At 35.3% G+C, this 19,016-nt stretch overlaps 1 pseudogene; it reads right to left on the reverse strand.

Annotated features, from left to right (window-relative positions):
• Positions 1-7,688: 7,688 nt before the first annotated feature.
• Positions 7,689-11,132, reverse strand: LOC137748415 (beta-glucosidase 12-like; annotated as a pseudogene).
• Positions 11,133-19,016: the final 7,884 nt, after the last annotated feature.

The raw sequence follows: 19,016 nt of genomic DNA on the forward strand, positions 1-19,016 counted from the left end.
ATAAATAATTGAAACTCAGAGGTCGGCTCTATGTTAAGAGTTCATACTTGTTTTCAATAGAACTCAGAGGGCGGCTCTATGTTAGGAATCCTGGTTTTGTTTCCTTCATTCTATGTTAAGAATCATGGCTTGTTTCCTTCTTGGGGACATACTCATTGGCTTGCACGGGGCCCGAACCTTCGCTCTAATACCATGTTGGATTTTTGGATTGGCAGGCATCCCACTCTAACAACACCGATACTGTCCCAACTTTACCACTTGCCCAATCCGTCATGTGTGGGGTTTTATCACAAAAAGTCTTGAGATTAGTTAGAGTGGGGAAATCATATTTAAACTCCCATTTTCATTTCACCCACACTGATGTGGGATTCCAACATGTTTCACCCACCATTCCCACTAACTTAGGGTTGCACTGCTCAACCCCCCACTATAATTGTCGTAGTCCATGTTACGCTGCCTAGATATTGCTAATGCAAATCCATGTACACATTATTGTTGCAACCAGAAACCCAAATAGCAACAGGTTTCCGACGAACCCAATTACCATTACTGCTTGTTTCTAGACCACAAAACGAGATCACATTGAACCACTGCAGTCATTTTTGCCCGATCAAACTCATATATGTGTTGCGATCTAACCACCTGTGTCGTGATCTGATGAACCTATGAATTTGAGAGAGGATCCTCGTCGGATCCTCTAATCACATCCGTTCATTGTATATCGTGCAGCCAGTTTTTGTCAGGTACTATTTACATTCAATTTTAAATAAAAAATTTACAATGATTTATGACCACACGATGTACATTGAACGAATGTGATTGAAGGATCCCTAAGATCCTCACAAAGAGGATCCGGCAAGGATCCTCCTAGCATGAATTTGATTTTGCATTGTCACAGCCACCAAGTATGCTGACACAGCTCATTTGTACCCATTATTATATTCTAGCTGTACCCACATAAAGTCCATTCCACTTGTCCCCACAAAAGAAATGGAAAAAAAGAGTAGAAAAAAAGGAAATGAAAAAAAAAAAAAAACAGTAAATGTTTTGATGATAAAAAAAAGTATTTGTTGTTATTGGGGTGTATAAGGGTGACGTGTGAAGGATTGATGTTGTTGGGTCTGTATATAGAGTCTATTTGCAACTGTTTATCGCAATTACTTAACTGCTTGGATTGGTGACGCTTTAGTAATGGTTGTTAGAGTTTCCAATGTTGTATATGTGGTGATACATGTGATTTATGTTCATTTGTTGTTGTACTTGTGATATGAGATCTTGTTCGTTCAGTGGCGGAGAACATTCATATGTTTCGTTTCTATACTCCCAACATCTATCTGCATGAATATGTCTGCTTGAAGATGGTGCAAAGTATAAGTTGACCTTACAAAATCTATATGTTGAAGAGTGCCAAATAGAATATGCCTGCCTCCATATATGCCTAACAAAGTATGCATTCGCATTTGCTTGTTGTCAAACTCATGTCGTTATCACCTTGAGTTTGATGGGACTGTTGAAAAATATTAGTATTTTAGATTTATTTTATTATTTGGGTGTTTTAGATTTTTAGGTATTAGGTCTTATAGGGTCACTTATGATAAACACAACTTTTAACTCAATATATATTAGAAACGAGTCGATGAAAATGTATTCCTTAGTTTGTAGTTGTATCGACAATTTTTTTTTTTTTTTTTTGGTTATTAAACAATATTCGTAATTTCATACTTTGTTATGCTAGTATGACTCAACTCGTATGCTAGCAGTGCCATAATTAGAAATGGTTCATGTAGAGCATTACCCCGCCAAATAAGAAGAGAAGCGTATATGAAACGGACGCCCCAATGTGACTGTTTTTTTCTCAACCCAGTAGGCCACCATGCCTTGTATCTTTTGTACATTCATTTGCATGACTACTTTGAGACACCTCCATTTTTATGCAAATCCTTCTCCTAAATAAGTGCCCTGAATAAAATACTAAAACAATCAAGAGAAAATTATTTCCAATCAATACAGCACAAAAGTTACAAGATGAATTTGTAAAAACATATACCGATCTAAGCTTAGAATACTAGAAGAAAAAACTCATCTACCACAGTTGATGTCCATGGTAAATTGCAATCAATCACGGGCACTATGCCCATTAGTAATCTGAACATGATAAAAAATCTTAGTTTCTACTACTCGCTATACCCGTTGTCCGGATTATGCCAGTTTCACGGATTGAAGCAATCCATGGGAATGGAAAAAATATTTAATATTCAGGTTGCAGTATAAAATTTGGAAAACCTTATTGGTAATTCGATTCTAAAACTTCTAAACTGAACTTGAAATAGTTATTCGTAAGGTGATATGATTAAGAAAGCATTCATGCGCATATATATAGTTCATTGGGAGTTCAATAACTGGGTGTTGCTTGGTGTTAACATTTTGTTGAAAACATTTGGCAAGAAGATGATCAATGGCAAAATATTGTTGAAGGTTTTTATCAAATTATAACATTCATTGAAATACTTTAGCATTTCTTGTCCCTTCCATGCATGCATGCACATACGGTCCCAATTGGATTGAAAGTGTAAAGAAGGAAAAATTGAAATTTGTAGTTGTGACAACCCGTCCCTAATTCTACGATTTTATTAATTTTAAAAGTGTGAATTCACGAAAATGCCTCTACAATAGAGATTGTTGATTTTCGTTGACCGCCTTTTTGGGACGTGTACAAGCTACTATTTTAGTGTATCCTCGAAGTCCTCGATAGTACGAATACATAGGCGCAAACGGAATCGGGATCAGAGTTAAGGTTAAAATTTCATGAAACATTGAATACCGATATCAAGTTGGTAATTTCATTTTGGATGATATTTTGTATTGTTTTGTGAGCCACTTAGGGCCCATTTAGTGAAATTTTAACCATCCTAAGCTAATTTCGATGTCCTAAGTCCCTTTTGACACCCATGTAGTGAAATTCCAAAGTTTTAAAGTGGTTGACTATCGGGGCGTCCCGGTTGACTTTTTTTAGGGTTGATCGTTAATCTTTCATTGACTTTTTACAAAAATTGCCTAGGACCCTTCTTAACGTATTTCAACAAGCTGATTCCAAATCCACCATCTGTTTCCCCAAATTCAAACATTTTGATAGAGTTTTACTAATGGGTTCCAATACTATGCTTAGATGCGATTACTATCGGAGACTCTGGCTAGCCTAGTTCGAACGGTTGCAACCTCGCAAGTAACTGTGAGTGGGTCTTTTCTTTTATATAGTATATACATATTTATTAGTTTTCATTTATACATTTGAAAAAGAATTTACTACGTATGCCTAGATTAGACTAATATTTACAAGAATTAGCGAAATGATGAAATTTACGAAATTATTCCGAATCCTACGAGATGCACAGTTATGTGTGGGATTCCTTAATTATATTTACGACCGTAAATATTATATGCTGATTAGAATTATCGAATCACTATGTCATGATTATATTTATGTTATCTGCTCATCGTTTGCTGCACCGGTGTTAGTACTCGCCCGGGCCAGTGCCAGGCTTTCATGTGCAGGTGCCAGTCATGTCGTACAGGATTCTTGGCAAACATCGGCATTGGAGATTACCTTCAACGGTATAATTCTCATCCTACTTTATTGTACTTTACTTATACTCTGACATCACGTGTGAAATGGGTTCATTCCTGCTCACTAGCGCACTTTTACATTTAGGCACTTTTAAGTTTAAATTTAATAACATTTTCGACATCACTACACTTTATGGTTTCTTCACCCTCAAAGTGTCGGCCAACATAGCTCAATTCGGAGTCTAAGTGGACATTCCGGGTCAGGATGTGTCAGTAGTTGTTTATATTAATGAGATTTTAAATAAAATCCATAATTTGTGGGATTTGAAATATTAAAGGATAGAATATACTCTCCACTACATTGTATGTATATATAAACAAGAGTACATATTTTCAACACTACAAAAATAAAAAAATAATAATAATAAAAAAATAAAAAGGATACTAGGCTTAATAACATTATTAAATTTCTTCAATTAAACTTGACATGGATACATTATCAAATCAAATGAAATATAATGTACCCATATAAGTTTAGAAAATGGATTAGGACAAAAATGAATGGATTTTACATTAAAAAATGGGTACAATATTAAATAATAATACATTTCACATGTAACAAATTGATATATTTAAGAATGGGTACATTCATGATTAAAAAAAATTAAAAAATTATACGAATGGGTATATTTAATAAAACCAGAGCTTTTAACAAAATTGTTTATACATTGTATTTCCAAGCAAACAATTATTATTAAATAAAAAAAATTCTCCAGTGGAATTGTCTACTTCATAATGGGGCACAAGGAAAGTGAAAAAAAAAAATATCAAGGGTATAATCCACACATTTTATTTCACAATTATCACATTTCTCATGTTGCACCAAACATAAAGTTCCCTCATTTTTTGTTAGGGCCAAACCACGGGCGGAGTCACCCACAAGGTTAAGGTGGGTTGTAGTCTAGGGTGGTTTTTTTTGTTTTTTTTTTTTGTGAATTTTTTTTTTTTAAGTGTAGTGCTATTTAGACACTTAATTTTATCTCACACATATCCCTCTCAATTTTCGGCATTCAAATGAAATGAATTAATGAAGATTAATAACAAAAAATTAATAAAAATGTGTGAATATCATTAACCTTTTTTAAACTCATGCTTTAATGACTTATGTTAACGCATGTAGCATATATAGCTCACTCAATTCCAAAACAGGTTAATATTAATAAATAACACTTTTTCTGCTAAGAATAATAAATTAGTTCTATCTTCTCTCCTCCTTGCCGGAAAAGGCTTCAATTTCACTCAAACCCGTCGGAACCCTAAAATGGGTGGCTTTCAATTCCTGTTCACAGGTGCTCCAACGCCTCCAATTTGATTGGGTTTTGTTCCTGGAATCCATTGAAGTCAGATGGTAGTGGTGGCCCTCATCAGAACATGCAGATTTGCTAGAATTGACGATCGTGCACCCCGCAACGCCGTCGGTGTCAAACCCACGAAATGGAGCCATTAACTCTCGGATTTGGAGTGCAAACTGAAGAAGGGCAGTAGAGGTGTTGTTCTTAAGTGGTGGCTGGCTTCGAATCGTCGGAAAACCGCCTAAAAAGGCGTCGGAAAAATTACAGGACCCGGATCTGCAACCGGGTCGAACGCGGGTCGAAAACTGGGATCCAGGTAGGGTGGTTTTTACTCCCCCTCATTTCCCTCCTTTTCCCCTCTCTAATTGGCCATCGCCTTCCTCTCTCATTTCCAATTGGATCTCTATTTCCTTTTCCCTGATTTGGGCAGCCAATGCCTTTAATCTTAACTTCCCCCGCACCTCTCCTTCTTTCCTCCCCTTTATTTTAACTCCTTTAACCTTTAACCCACAAGTGGAAATAAATAATTCCCAATATATAGTTTTACAACTTCAAACGTACGTAACTATATCGATATAATCCGGACTCACAAACGGCTTTCGCCTATGCTTTTGTACCAACGAGTACTACACAAATGCACGAAGTAAATAAGTCATACGTTTCTCTACACGTTGGTCAAAGAAAGTCAAAACCTTCATCTCTAGGGCATTGGGCATAAATTCATTCTTTTAAAATTTATAAAATCGTAGAATTAGGGACGGGTTGTCACATAATCTCATGGTAAAAAATTTGTGTCTAAATTCTGAGAATTATAGAATTCAGATTCCCATTGTATACTAAAAGTTTTCTAGAATCAGAGTAAGAATAGTAATGATGTCAAATATGTTTTTTTTTTTACCATGAGCCTTGTGAATCCTTCTCTAGAAAGCATTCCTGCTAATAAGTGCTTAACTGTTCAAACCACCGGTTTGCATTTTCAGCTTTGATGTCGTTTCTAACCAGAGATAACTTTGAAAGTTAATACGTGCAAGAATTGGAAACTTAATACATGTTAAAGAATTGGACCATCTTAATTAAATTCCATCCAACTAAATAAAATTTAATATGAAAATATTAACAATCACCTACATGAATGGAGTTTTGCTCTCAACATTTTGCAAATGAAAATACACACTAAGAGAGAGATTCAGTTAAAAAAGTACCGCATAGAGATATGTAGTTTTTGGTTTTGAATATTATGTAGTGCATCAGCATTAGATGTACTTGACAAATCAGCGAGCACGATGTCATGAACTATTTAGTCGTTTGTGTAAACCAAGACAATAGTAATCACACTACACATTCCAGACCCTCGTAGTTACTCAGTTGTGTTTTCATTCCTGAACAATTCCTAATTTCTCTTGAGTGCTCTAAAGAATTAAGTCATTCAAAAAATTTTCATTTGAACTGCCCCACTCCAAACTCAAGTAGATGACTTCACATTAAGAGTATCCTGCAATATCCCACTTGAATTTTAAGAATTCGATTTGAATTATTAAAAACAAAGTTCAACATAATCTCACTAGTAAGCAGTATAGTTATTATCAAGACATTAGTGAGAAAGTATAGCTCCATGGTGCTACTCCAAATTATCATAATTTAGTTGTCCCATTTGAACCTAGATCTTTGAATCTCCAGACAACTTGTGTGACAGCCCGTCCCAGATTTTTTTGTATCGTATGGGTGAAATGACGGTTTTGCCCCTAGTATGTTTGTTTCGTTGTGTGGTTGTTTTTGGGTTTTCTTTGGCTGGTTTTGGACCACACACACTCTCCTACACCCCCTCACCCCGTATCCCTATCCCGTATCCCTGTCCCTTTCTCTCTCTCTCTCCCCCATTTCTATCCTCTTATGTACGGACACACCCAAAATCCATTGAAACCTTCACAGATCAAGGAAACAAATTACATATTCTTGCTCGTGAGGTCCGTATGAGTTCAACCATACCTGATTTAAGTATTGCTTGGGCTGGCTTGCCACCCAGCTGCTTAGCATGCCAATTTTGGGATTGTTCTATTTTATGAAAAATTGGAAAAATAAGAATATTGAAGCTCTGCATCGTATCTTTCCAAGTGTATATGGCATGTCACTGAGAAACCTTTGAAATTTTCGTTTTTCCCTAGATGTGCAGTTCTGACAAAAATGCAGTTTTGCCTATTTTTAATTGAAAAATTGGAAGGATTGATCGTGTAGAAAATTATGAAAGCTCGACAGTTCTTGTAGGGAAAGTAATCCGAATTCAATCGGGAGACTATCTATGAGGAAATCTACAATAAGATATCCAATCTTCCTAGGATTACCTTGCCTATTTCCCAATATATCCTAATTTGACTTGAATTAGGGTTTTCAAACTTGGTTGGGAAGTAATATCTTCAGTGGACTTAAGCCAAGTATGTCAGACTAAGAATGTAGGACTATGCTTCATGGGCTATGAGCATTTTGATCATTTTTGCTACCCAGGTGCCATGTGTCATGGTTTTAGAAAATTATGGTCCCCCACACTTCAAGTGCTTTTCGATGATTCACTTGCATTTTTACTAAAGATTGATTCCAAAAACATTTTCACTAGAAACACTTTCAACCATTTTAAACTGTTCCAAATGAACCCTTAGTATATTTTGGTTAAGGAGTCACTAGCTGGTATAATGTGGCTTAAGGCCATTGATTATCTATGGTAACTTTTTGGTCGAAGGCCACTGAGGGTAAGTGTACAGTTTAATTGAATACTGAACATTCAAAAACATTTATTTTCATAAATAGTACATTACATTCATATGGAATTCAACTGCGGAAGAGGCACTAGCCATAATGGTAGTACAAATATAGAGAGACACACACTAATAACATATACAACAAACTCATAACGATTTGTTGCAACTTATTCCAAATCAGAAGGAGTGAAGTTGAAAAAACTAAAAACAAGCCCCACAACATTCATCATTTGAAGTTACACTTGATAGAGAAATTCAGTGTCTCCAACATTATTGGCCAAAATATTTGAACTTCCTTTGCGCTTCTTGAGAAAATTTGTGAACCAATGGGTTGAATTTTTTGGGTACCTTTGGAGTCCGTCAAAATCCACATAGTTAATACCAAATCGAACTGTATAGCCTTCACTCCATTGAAAGTTGTCTAAAATTGCCCATGCAAAGTATCCTTTCACATTACTACCCTTCCTGCACCACAAAATAAATAAGTGATGACTTGATATCACTATAAAATGCAATATAGTCCTAATTAGTATTTCAACAAGCACTTACTTGATTGCTGCATGAACGTAACAAAGGTGGCGATTGTAGTAGTCAATCCTAAATGGATCATGGAGGGCATCATCTAGTGATAAGTTGGAATCATTGAACTCATCAACGCCTGCAATATAATTAAGTACATATGTATTTAGTACTTTCTCTCAAAAAGAGAGATGTAGTTGGTTTTAAATTTAGATTTGGAATTACTCATCTGTATTTTACATCAATATATACATATATATGTCAGAAATTAAAAAGTGAATTAAGTGAGGCTTAAAAGTGTCAATTACCATTCTCAGTAATGTAAATGATTGGATCACCATACTTATTCTTCGTGTAGAGTATAAAATCGTGAATTCCTTTCGGATAAACATATAACCAGTCTGAAGCAGCCTGTAATACCATTTGAAGATATTTGAGATTGTTAGGAATTGTATAAAATTAATCCTCCAAACACAAATAACTTAACCTAAAATTTGATGCGTACTTGAGGACCAATAGGAATGCCATCACGTTCAGCTGCCATAACACATATGAATGCGATCAATATTAGAATGTAATAATTCTAAGATATTAATTAATTAGTCGATAAAAGGTTTCCATTTGTACTCACTCAGTGTAATAACATGTGGATCGTATAAGTAACTTGCAGGTTTAGAATAATTCTTAGGTACATCAGTTGCATATAGAGCAGTATAATAGTTCAATCCAACAAAATCAAAAGACCCAGTTAACATCTTGGATTCTTCTTCCGTGAATTTTGGCAATCGTTCTTTAACAAGGCCTCGCATGGTGTACGGGTAGTCGCCTCTTGTAATTGGATCCATAAACCTACAAAGATGTGAAAATTCCAATAATCAACTTTATAAGTCATAAAAAGGAAATATATCCCACTTGATTTATAAATTAATAATACACTTGCCATCCAAACATAAAATCCATAGCTCGATTTGCAGCATCTATATCTTCCTTTGCATCTGAGGCAGGCTCAAACCAAGGTGACAATAGTGTTATTCCTATCACCCCATTTTGATATGCCTACAAAGAAAATTCAGAAAATGATTTGATGTAGTGCCATACAAACTCCAAACTGTTTACCTCGCTATACAAAAGGTTTCCTCTTGTGGTGGAACCTAATCCTAGTGACTCAGAGAGATTTCAGACCCAAAAAAAAGGGAACTAACTAGTTAATTCATTATACCTGAAATTTATCTTTGTACACTTTTACAGCAGCTGCATGAGCAAGGAGTTGGTAGTGTGTTACCAAATAGGGTTCAGTAGCCGAATCTCCACCAAGGCAGGTGGGGTCTTGCAAGCAGAGCATCGTCTCGGTGCGTACATCCCGATTGTATAACCATGGTTACTGATGGTATATGGTTCATTCAATGTGATCCAGTGCTTCACTCGATCACCAAAAAGTGAAAAACAAAGTTCTGCGTAATCTTTAAAGTCATCGCTGCGTGTCCAAATTTCAAAACATTTTTGTTAGATGTGGTACGTTTTTATTTAATTAAGCAAATGATCAATATTACACTTAGGATAAAATTTGTTTACTTACACAATACGAGGGCTTAACAAACCACCATATGCATCTTCTAACGCTTGGGGAACGTCCCAGTGAAAGATTGTCACAAATGGCTGTATGCCTATATATATCATTATCGGAACCAAAAAAAAAATTAATAGTTTGATTCAATATTGTTTTATGAGGGCACGTTATTAAACTCTAATTACATATTAATGGATGGGATGATATATGAGATTAGATGGGAGGGATGATATATGAGATTAGGTAGCTTTGTCACCATTGCGAAGGAGTTCATTGATGAGATTGTCGTAGTATTCAATTCCCTTCCTGTTGACACCCCCACTTAGCGTGCCATCTAATAATTAGAACAAAATAATCAAGTGAGTTAATACCTATCTATATATCGAAATCGAATTAAGTAAAACAGGTTAATCCATGAAGTAATTGGTCCCAAATCAAGTATATGGAAGCGGATGTCAACATTACTTGGTAACAATCTGGGCCATGAGATAGAGAACCTATAAGCATCCAACTTCATATCCTTCATAATTGCTACATCTTTCTGTAATGACAAGAAAGGCATACATAATTATAAGAAAGAAGCTAAAAATTAATTAAGGATCTCATGTTCAATGTGCTCTTCAACTTCGTAGTGGGAATTTAGGGTTTGGAGAATAATATTATTCCTTGATTGACAACCTTATAGAGGTGGTATTGATCAATGGCGATATCTCCATTGCTGCGATCATCGATTTTTTCTGTCATTAACCATGAAAGTTTTTATTATTTAGAGCATAAAGATGGTAGGAATCATAGAATGAGAACTATTATATATGTCCATGTAGTGCATGTATAGTCCATATGTATCGAAAAATATACAGACATATACTACATGCCCAAGCGTATTTGATGATAATATGTAGAAGACTATAACCTGGATGGTTGTGGGTGAAGGTGTCCCATATGCTTGGTCCTCTACCATCTACGTTCCATGCACCTTCTACCTGAAATATGCATATTCACATTCAAACTGAAGATGTCAATATTCATACTTGGAATGAAACTGAAATGTGCATGTGCATATATATATGCTATAGTTTTCTGACATTGAAATCAAATTAGACCTATGTGATTATATGAAACTCAAATTAATTAAAGGGTAATTAAATAGCTAAGCCCTAGCAGGGACTGGCCTGGTAAGCTGCTGTAGATCCACCAAAGACGAACCCTGGTTTTAGAGCATCAAACTTGGTCCTGTCAAGTGAGTTACAGACAATGGGTTTATCTGGCTTAGCAGCTTTGGTGTTTGTCAATGCAAAGCCATTGAGTAGCAAGACACACAAGAGCAAAGAGCCTAAATCATGCATTGCCATAGTTAACTGGAGGGGTTTTGGTGATCGAGATAGCTAGGTTGGTTCTTCCCCGCATATTGCATGGGGTTTATATAGCGGGCTACGTACCACGTCTAAACGTGAGAATAATTGATAAGCATTTATTTACTAAAATTTGATAAACACGTGCAGGCTTTAAAAAAGTGAAGACCACTTAAAACTCCAAAGCAAAATATAATAAACACGTGCAGGCTTTAAAAAAGTGAAGACCACTTAAAAGTCCAAAGCAAAATATACTTTTGTCACAATAATAATTAAATATGAATACTGTTGGCATAATACATATTTATACAAAAAACTAAATATACTTTTGTGACAATAATAATTAAATATGAATACTGTTGGGATAATACATATTTATACAAAAAACTAAATATACTTTTGTAACAATAATAATTAAATATGAATACGTTTTTATATATATTTTTATAAGTAAATAATTTCTCAAGCATGTATGTAACGTAAAACTTTGGTGGATTGGTTTTGGGAAATATATCAAGGAATGGAATTAAGTAAAGACAAATATTTAAAAAAAAAAATAAAAAATTGAAAAATGGAGAAACGCAATTCAAGATACTGTAGGATATGATACTTTTTCATCTTTCGACTTTTTATCCTGTTGGGACCTCACTTGCAAGCAATGGCGGTACGCGCATGCATGAAATGGACTAGAAAAGTTAGAATCCAACCTTGCCGGATCTTTTTTATGAAAATAAAAGAGTTATATTTTGTTTATATGTCAAAATTGATAGCACATAATCTTTATGTTAAATCATGTAGAATTGACAAATTGATTAAAACTTATATCTACTTTCAAATTTTATTACCTAACATTCTCCTTAGAATAGACATCTCCTTTGAACATGCTCAAATTTAATAAATTATCATACAATTTATTTGACCAATACATAAATTAATACAATTTCAATATTTCAACGTGGTGAATGTGAGAATTGAAATTTCTTGATCTATTTTGCAGAATCAGCCCATATATGAGGTGTGAAAATGTAGTTTACTCAACATGATTAGAGATTTGGAATGAGGATGATCTCCGGATCCTCTTTGTTTGGATTCCGGAAATTCTTAAATTGTGTCCGTTCATTATATATTGTGCTGTCATAAACCATTTTAAATATCTTTAATTAAAATTAAACACAAATAGTACCTGAAGAAAACTGACTGCACAATATACGATAAACGAACACGATGTGAGGATTCCTAGGATTCTCACAAAAAGGATCTGGAGAGAATCCTCACAAAGAGGATCCGGAGAGGATCCTCATACAAAGATATGTACTAGCTGAAGAGTCTTTTCTCTCTTTTTCCTTTCTTAAAGCATTCAAACCCCACTGCAAGTGACACCCATTCGAAGATGGGATTCCATCTGGATTCAAATTGTGGAGACCCTAGAGATGGGATCCCCTCACAAGACATAACCCTAACCCCTTAGCGACAATGACATCTTTGATATGACTGCATTTTTTATGACAACAACTCATCAACTTTACCAAAAGAAAAAGAAGGGAAATAGTGGGAATCTGATTCTTCATTCCACACGTGGTGTAATAGAACTGAAATGCACGTTGAAGAAAAAAGTGTCGTGGCTAGTGATTTTGTGCCGGGGTTTTGTATACCCGGTGATTCGAATGGGTAGTGCGAGGTTTATAGTTCTAGAAGAGGCAAGACTTTGATTGGGAACGGATTTTTCAATCTAAGGGCATCTTGTCTTTGTGAACACTAGATTTGGCCAGATTTTTAATCAAGAAACTGAAAATGGTAGGATAAAAATGCCAATATAGATGGCTCCAAAGGGGTTAGTTTTTAAAATTTCTCTAATAAGTATTGTTTGGAGTGTACGAGAAATGACACAACATGAGGAGGAGATAGAAGTTCCTTCCCAAACAAGAAGGCTAAGGAGAAGATTGCTAGCACTCTATAGAATTATTTACTTACTAAAACGACAACACTAATGCTATTAATTAGGCACACAACTGACCACATGTATTTGCAATAGTTGGGCCTAGATGTATTTTTTTGAACAAACGATATTGTCTACACTAAGGGAATTGGGGAGTGAACTAGGAGCCTAAGCCTCAAAATAGGCTAGTAATAGTATGGTTCAAATTCGTCTTTGACGAAAATCAAACTAATACCTCTCAAATTCGCCTTTAGAGAGTGTGGTAATAATGTTGTTAATTTTATTTGTCTAAATATCTCAATTATTAAAAGGGCAAATGGTTTATTTCTCAAATATCCATGTTTTTAATGAAATACGATAATTACTATATTGAGGGATACATAATGAGATTACGTATCCTGAGAGAGCAGAACTAACGTTTAAATTTCCAATTAATTAGGTATATACCATCAGAGCATAATTAACCTTTTTTTTTTTTTTTTTTTTTTTTAACGGACGATAGTATTCACACTAAGGGGGTGAGAGAATAGGTTAAGCTTTACAATGAGCTTGCCATAATAATGTAGTTCAACTTTGTTTTTGGTGAGAATCGAACCAAAGACGTCTCGCTTACAGGTAGAGATGAATAACACTAGACCGTAGTACTATGTGGCAGAGGAGAACTAACTTTAACTTAAAAAAAAAAGTAAAATACATAATTTCTCCTTCCTTTTTTGAAACTCTTCTGACTTCATCTTCCACCAGCCACCAGAAGGAAGAAAACCCCAGCAAAACTCTCTTCCCTTACTTTGAAATTTCTAAAGATATCATTATCCCTCGTAAACTTGGGTTTGTTAATTGGTGGATATTGGAAGGCTATTAATTTATTCTCGGATCGCCGTTGCATATATAAAGTGGCCCGAAATGCTTTATTTGTACTTTCCAATAATAAGATTGTGAATAAGGGAAATAGGATTGAAGTTTTGAGTCTTGACAATTTATTAAGAAAAAAATTATTTATTGATACAAAGCACTCCATCCCAATTCTTCTAGGTCAGTACAAAAATAATTTATTTCTATAATTTCGGTTGGTTGGGGTTGGGGAAGATGAGAGGGGTTAAAATAAAATCCGGTTCTTTCACTCAGTGTGAAAAATTAAAAATTAAGAACTGCAATGGTGAACTGAGGAAATTTGAGGGAAACAACGATGGGGAGTTTTTCTATTGATAAATTGTTTTTTTTTTTTTGGGATGAAAGGAGTGGGTTAAGCCTCATAATGAGACAGCAATAATGTGATTCAAATTCACATTTAGCGAGAATCAAACCTAAAACCTCTCACTTACAGCAAGTGAGAAGGAATATCACTAAACCGTAGTACTAAGCGACTTCTATCGATAAAACTTAAACTCACACCTTTAAATTAGTTAAGGTTCATTTAATTCTTATTCTATATATAATAACAGTTTTTCGGATAAAAGTAAATTAAATACTTAGTAATAATTAATTAGCTTTAAGACTAAATCTCGACCATTTATTAATGGATAATGCTAAAGAGATCAAATTTTGAAGTCACATAATGTGGATGTTGATCATTGATTCCAGAGCTTGAGCCAATTTCAATAGAATGCGAGGAATTTTAATCAAGAACTAAAGCTTTCCCTTTGTTGATTGCTGGACTAGCCACCTTTGCAGATCCAAAAGATGTTGAAGACTCAAAATATTGACCAATTGTAGTCTCTTCTGCCAACAATTGAGACCTGAAATCTTTTAGTGAAATATTATTCTCTCTTCGTCGTATAACACATCTAAAAGTATTGAATTTTGCAAGAATACCTTTCAAGGCAAGAATGATTATATCATCATCATCAAAATGAACGCCTGCAGCTGCGCCTAGATGATCCTTTGGTCTTTTGCAGATATACAGAAACAGAGCCAGACCCTTTCGTGATGTTTTGGAGTTCAGTTTTCATCTGGAAGATTGTGGCTTTTGTAACTTTTGAAAAATTTTCAGCACGATTAACCCACATTTCATGAGAACTTCGGCTCCCAATGATGCAGGACATTGTAGTTGTAGACAAAGTTGCAATGATTAATTGCATAAGGGCACGATCGTGCATCTTCCAAACGAGATAGTCATCTTTTTCAATCCCTTCATTTGTATAATCATCATCAAACCGTGGAGGACACTTTCTTGATCCATCCACAAACCCCATAATGCCAAGTGTGATCTGAAAACTCCATGTAAGGTAGTTAATTAGAATCATCGAGCTTGACTGTAACAAATGTAGAGATGGTCGAAATAAGACTGGTGATCAAAGATTGAACAATCTTGAGCTGATCAGCAGTAACCATTATTGATGCTGTGTAGAATTATTTCACTAAGACAATTTATCAAACAATTGATAGGCAGAAAAGAAGAGCAATTTCTTGAAGCTCCGTGGAGATCGGAAGAAGCCAATTGTTTTTGTTTATCACATAAGAGATTGCAAACTAGAGGGTAAAGAAGAGAAACAAATACTTTGATTGAGGTACGAAAGCACCAAATCGATGTTTGACGATGATACTGTTGGAAATGTGCCCTAAAACCAATCATATGATGATACTTTATGGACATTTCACATGTTAAACTAATCTAGTTTAATATTAAGGGCAAACATTATTGTTTGAGCCGTCTCATATAAATGTTATATGCTTAAACGATAAGTCCAAGGAATATGTGATTGGGAGAATGCGATCTAAAGAAGTTAGATTCATGAGACCATTCTTTCGTAGACACATCCTAAACGTTCCTGATCATAGGATTGTCAATTGGGCATTGACAGTCCATTAAGATCAGTACGTGCTGTGTCTTCTCTCAGGGAGAGTGACTAGTCTCGAGTCATTGGTGTGTGTGACATCAAGACAAGTACGTAGGTGCTCAATAGAGAATGAGTTCACTGAACACGATCAACGAAGAGTTCTCATATTCATGTCACATGAGAACTCAAGGTTGGGATAATGCAAATTAGTCTTTTGACCTGAGGCATCACAGTTGTCTTGTGGTTAGGTCCTTAATCTTTGATTATGTCAAAGTCACTCCATCAGGAGGGTGTCTACGGCATCGTTGGGGTTAAGCCACTTAGCCATGGAGGCAAGTGAATGCGCAACAAGGGATCTCTAACCTTCAAACTGTTTGAGGGAGAATACTCTATGATATGATTAAGAATCTTTGGCCAAAGTATGAATGAGATTTAGGAATGTGTTCCAAATCACATTCAAGGTAATCATATAAGCACAAGACTCACATTGGATAGTAGACATGAATAAACTATCAAACCAAACAATGTGGTCAAGAGTATTGTATTAGAGAAAGACCGTATTGCATTTGTAATCCTAAAACTGAATAGGTTCTCCACCTCTTCTGATTAGCTTGGGTAACCATGACATGCTGCTAGGCGTCAACCATGGTTTGTGGAAGCCCTAAAAGTGTATTATCACTAACGGGAGAATTGAAAGTAAGTTCCAATTCACAATCGATTTGAAAGAGTTTGAATCGCCCACTGCCTCGCTAAAAGGAACCTAATGGATCGTACACCGTGTAAGGTAAAGATTGAAGATTCAACGGAGATGAGTAAGAATAATTAAATGGTTTAATTATTTATGGTAAGGATTAATTAATATGTTAATTAATCAAACGAATAAGTTCGTTAAAGACCTCGGGATAGTTTTGGACCTTAAGGCCCAATGGGCTTCGAACGTCAAGTCCATTGACTTAAGTTGTGTGACAACTTAATGAATAATGATTCACAAAGGCCCAAATAGCCCAATAAATCCCATATGGCCGGCCATGTTAGAGAAGGAGTGGTTTTGGACTTATTTACAAGTTTGCCACTCAAATGAATTAAGGAATAAGTATGACTTAATAGCCAAAATTCATTAAAGGGGTTGTTTTTGGGGAAATTGGAGAAATACAAACTCTCCTTTCTCTCTAGAAATGGCCGGCCACCCTTGAGGAAAACATCTAGCAATCTTACTTCCTCAAGGTCACTCATTTCTTCTCCAATCTTACCTTGGTGTGGAGACTTAGAGGTTCTCAATTTTGGGAACTTGGAGAAACCTTTTCATCCATCCAAATCCATGGATCTAAGATGCAAGGAATGAAGGCCCTCTCTTTGGGTGATTAGCCTTTGCTTATGCAAAGAGGAATCTACAAAGGTATTGATTTCTCAACTCACTTTATTTTGAGTTGAGTCTTGGTTCACCTATCTACTAGGCTTTGAAGTTCATGGGTTAAGTTTTGTTTTTGAGTGCATATAAACATGATTCCGCCTTTTAATTGTTAATTGCATGTTGTTGATGTTGCTCAAATGAACTTGTTTTTCACAAATTTTCCTTCAGATACCATGTAAAGATTGAAACAATAGCTTCAATGGAGAAAAATTAAGAGAAACAGACTTGCAGAGAGAGAGAGAGATAAGCTTTCTTGTATTTCTTGAGTGTCAAGTTACTTTCCTTACACCTTTGCTATATGTATTTATACGATTACATTGCTTAATGCATAAGCTAGTATTCTAACAACCAACAGATTCTAACAACATTATAACTTCCCTTGGATATTGTGACACTTGTCATCATCTAGACCCTTAAATTCCCTTCACTTGGATTCTCATCTTTGTCTCTTACATACCTGAGGACCAATAGGAATGCCATCACGTTCAGTTGCCATAACATATATAAATGGAATCAATATTAGAATGTAATAATTCTAAGATATTAATTAGTTACTCGATAAAAGGTTTCCATTTGTACTCACTCAGTGTAGTAACATGTGGATCGTATAAGTAACTTGCAAGTTTAGAATAATTCTTAGGTACATCAGTTGCATATCTAGCAGAATAATAGTTCAATCCAACAAAATCAAAAGACCCAGTTAACATCTTGGATTCTTCTTCCGTGAATTTTGGCAATCGTTCTCTAACAAGGCATCGCATGATGTACGGGTAGTCACCTCTTGTAATTGGACCCATAAACCTACAAAGATGTGAAAATTCCAATAATCAACTTTATAAGTCATAAAAAAGAAATATAACCCAATTGATTTATAAATTAATAATACACTTGCCATCCAAACATAAAATCCAAAGCTCGATTTGCAGCATCTATATCTTCCTTTGCATTTGAAGCAGGCTCAGACCAATGTGACACTAGTGTTATTCCTATCACCCCATTTTGATATGCTTGCAAAGAAAATTCAAAAAATTATTTGATTTAGTGACATACAAACTCCAAACTGTTTACCTCGCTATACTAAAGGTTTCCTCGGATAAGAGATCCAACGGCTAAAATGGCATGATAGATCAAGTCAGTTTTCAATGGTTAGATAGCTGCCAGCTCAATAGAAAGTTAGTTAGTTAGCGAGATAGCTTGCTAGCTAAGATCCTGTGTATAAAGTCTGATATACAACACAGATTGTGATCATCCATTCTTTCTCTAAGAATCAATACACATAATACTTTCATTCTTTCGTTATCTCTCTTTTGCATTCATTCTATAGTTTGTTGTTATTCACAGAACGATTTCTTAGTTCTGTTAACATGGTATCAATCGCTCAGGACGATTTGTTTGGTGTTTAACATTGAAGCTGCATACTCTGAGGGCGTTATTACAAGAAAGATTTATGGGTTCTTGCTGGTGCATTCATCCCGTTTCTAGGTTGCTGGTGTTCTCGATCTTTGATTCATTTTGGTGCTTGAAACTTGTAACTCAATATATATACGAGAACCGAGACAATGAAGATGCATTCCTTAGTATATCCTCATCTCAACAATCTCTTTTTCTTCTTCTAAATTTGGGTTGATTAAACAATACCCTTGGTTTCATAATCTGTTATGCTACTGCGATTCTCAACTTACATGCTACCAGCACCATAATGAGAAATAGTCTATATATAGCATAGCCCTGCCAAAAATAAGAAGAGGAACATACGTGAAACGGAGGCCCCAATGTGACTGCCGTTTT

The sequence above is a fragment of the Pyrus communis genome, chromosome 10 (assembly GCF_963583255.1).
Source record: "Pyrus communis chromosome 10, drPyrComm1.1, whole genome shotgun sequence".
In the NCBI taxonomy this organism is placed as follows: Eukaryota; Viridiplantae; Streptophyta; class Magnoliopsida; order Rosales; family Rosaceae; genus Pyrus; species Pyrus communis.